Here is a 3,514-nt window from a genome sequence, read left to right on the forward strand (position 1 = left end):
TGTTGCTCTCAGAGGTTTGCTTATAATCAAACCTATTCTTATTAATATTTAAATCTATTTTGTCGACATTTATCTAATATTACCTCTCAGAAAACATTGTTAACCTATATATTTCCACTTATCTTGAAACATAACCGCTTTACAATACTTCATAAATGGTTTGTACTGTAGGTACACGGCTTCAAATTTAGGAGAAGGTAGTTGATTACATTGACATCGATACTTGACTGAAAGTTATTTTATCGACCCCCGGATGAAAGGTAAAGTAGACATCATAAGGAGGCAGACGAAATGCTGCTAAGCATTTTGTCTGACGCGCTAAAGATTCTGTGAGCACTTCGCCTTACATTGCTTCTTAAATTGTCAATACTTTTGTATATACAAGTCCTTCCTGTGCAGCCACTAGTTCGTGGACATACTGTTTGTACCCCACCCCTTTATCACTACCTATATAGAAAATTTTCTCGATATAATTTTTGGAACGTCTCTGTTACATAACAGGTTGGGCCCTTAATTGTTAATGCATAAACCATCTAAGCCACGGGAGTTCTTTTTACACAGTATCCATAAAATTTCTAAATATTTGTATTCTCCTATTATTAGTACCAAAAGGATCAAAGGTCCTCCTTTACCTTACAGGGAGCTTCCTGGATTCTGTGGCGTATATATTCCACATCCACATTCCTGGACGGGACGCAGGTCCGTCGCAGAATTATTCCTTTTTGTTAGCAGAATGGTCTAGAACAGTGGTTCTCAACCTGGGTTCCGCGGACCCCTGGTGGTAAGCGAACTAAATTAAAAATTTCATATATATAAGGATAAGCATATTAAAAGAGTCTGTGGGAAAACTCATTTGGATAAAAGGGTTGGCAACCACTGTTGGGAACCACTGGTCTAGAACAACGTTAAATGAGGTGTTTTGCCAAAGAGCACAACGCACCACCCGGTCCAGTAATCGAAACCACAATCTTACGTTCATGAGTGTAACACCCTCACCTACTAAGCAACGTGTTTCCGATAATGAAACTTCTCTGTATATATTACTTATACACAGACATACATTCACCTTCCCCAAATAAATATATGTGCATATGTAGCATAAATATATGTATATGTGTATGAATGTGCGTATGTGTGTATATATATATATATATATATACATATATATATATATATATAAACATATATATATGTATATATATATATATATATACATATATATATATATATATATATATAAACATATATATTGTATATATATATGTGTGTGTGTGTGTGTGTGTATGTATGTATAGATTATGTGCGCGCACAAACACGCACACGCATTAACTATTTTACTCATTACTTAAGAAAAAATTAAAACATTGAAACTCGATGCTGAAGCCACTTGGAAAGAGAGAACAGCTTCAGTTAATATCAATAAATATACAATATTCTACTAAGTTATTTACTACTACGGGAGTCAATAGTAAAGTTGCAAGTTGATATTTTGTGTTATTTTTCGAAAAAAAAAAAAAAACCCCAAAACTCCGATTTTTTTTTCACTCACGCACGTACACACACACGTTTATATGTAATGTAAGAATAACAAGCAGAGACTCATTGTGAAGCCATAACAACCCATGCCAATGTTTGAAAGACACAGTTGTACAATTAGTGTGTACAGTACCATTCTTGCTATACAAATAAGCATTTAGCTAAAAGGACACTGATTGGCAGTCTTTCACTGTGGAACAAAAACACTACAGGGTGATGGAACAGTAATTCCCTTCATACACACACGCGCGCACGCGCGCACACACACACACACACACACACACACACACACACACACACACACACACACACACACATTCAGTCCAACTGCTGCGTGGAACCTTCAAGTGTCTTCTACTACAGCCTCGGACCGACCAATACCGTGTGAGTGGATTTGGTAGACGAAAACTGAAAGAAGCTCGTCATGAATATATATATATATATATATATATATATATATATATATATATATATATATATATTATATATATGTATATATGTATGTACGTATGTATGTATGTATGTATGTATGTATGTATGTATGTATTTGTGTGTCTGTGTTTGACCATCGCTTGACAAACGATGTTGGTGTGTTTATGTCTCCGTACCTTAGCGGTTCGGCAAAACAATACGATAGAATATGTCCTGGGATCGATTTGTTGGACTAAACGCGGTGCTCCAGCATGGCTGCAGTCAGATAAACAACTAAAAAATAAAAGAATACCTAAATATATATGCATAAATATAAATATATACATATAAATATAAATTTATATATATAATACATATATGCATATATGTGTATGTAGTGTGTATTATATATATTTTATATATATATATATACACACACATATATATAATTATATATATATATATATATATATATATATATATATATATATATATTAAGGTATGTAGAAAAATACAACATGGACAAGAACGTATAACTCTTAGAAGACGATACAATAAACACGGACAGGCATTCGAAACCTCAGTCTTCAGTCAAGAACCGGATCATCGTAGTAATTTCGGCTGATTAATCTTGAGATTACTAGATCATATATATATACAAGGGTTAGACAAAATAATGGAAACGCCTTAAGATTTCAAGCAAATTTATTTTTATGTGGGATAGGACCGCCTTTGGCAGTAATTACAGCTTGAATTCTACGAGGAATCGACTCATACAAAGTTTGAATTGTTTCCAAAGGAATTTCTGTCCATTCTTCAGCTAAAACAATTTCCAGTTCTTGTAGTGATGATGGTGGAGGATATCGACTCCTTACTTGTTTTTCTAAAATGCACCATAAATGTTCAATAATATTGAGATCTGGGGATTGTGGTGGCCAGATAAGATGTTCAACTTCACTAGAATGTTCCTCGTGCTATTCAGCGACAACTTTAGCTGTGTGAATTGGTGCATTATCATATTGAAAGATTGCGTTTCCCTCCGGAAACAGTTCCGCAACCATAGGATGAATTTGATCAGATAAAATGCTTAGTCTTGACTATTAATTCTGCCATGAAGGGAAACTATTGGGCCAGCGGATTTCCAAGATATAGCCCCCAACAGATCATCACAGATCCTCCTCCTTGTTTAACAGTTGGAAGAAGGCAGTCTGGGTTAAATGCTTCTTTTGGCTGTCTCCGCGTGTATACTCGGCTGGTGGTCGGAAATAAGGTAAAGGATGATTCGTCGGAGAAAATAACATTCTTCTACTGCTCTAGGGACCAATCCTGTAGGTTTTTTTTACTCCACTTTAAACGCTTGGCAACGTTTGTTTTTGAAAGTAGAGGTTTTCTGATTGCAGCCCTCCCGTGAAATCCGGTTTTGTGCAGGCTCCGGCAAACAGATTTTGTGGAAACTGTGTCCTCGAGGTGGTCATTAAACTGTGCAGTAATTTTGGAAGCTGTACTTTTGTGACACGTTCTAACAATTCCGACTGTCCCTATCTGAAAATTTTGGCTTTCTTCCGGA

At 35.5% G+C, this 3,514-nt stretch overlaps 1 protein-coding gene across 1 annotated transcript in view; it reads left to right on the forward strand.

Annotated features, from left to right (window-relative positions):
- The window catches only part of LOC115214113 (lysosomal alpha-mannosidase), a 153,818-nt gene that overhangs the window by 39,006 nt on the left and 111,298 nt on the right, over positions 1-3,514 (forward strand). The gene's annotated exons all lie outside the window — the stretch shown is intronic.

Source organism: Octopus sinensis, linkage group LG7, assembly GCF_006345805.1.
Source record: "Octopus sinensis linkage group LG7, ASM634580v1, whole genome shotgun sequence".
NCBI classification, from domain to species: domain Eukaryota; kingdom Metazoa; phylum Mollusca; class Cephalopoda; order Octopoda; family Octopodidae; genus Octopus; species Octopus sinensis.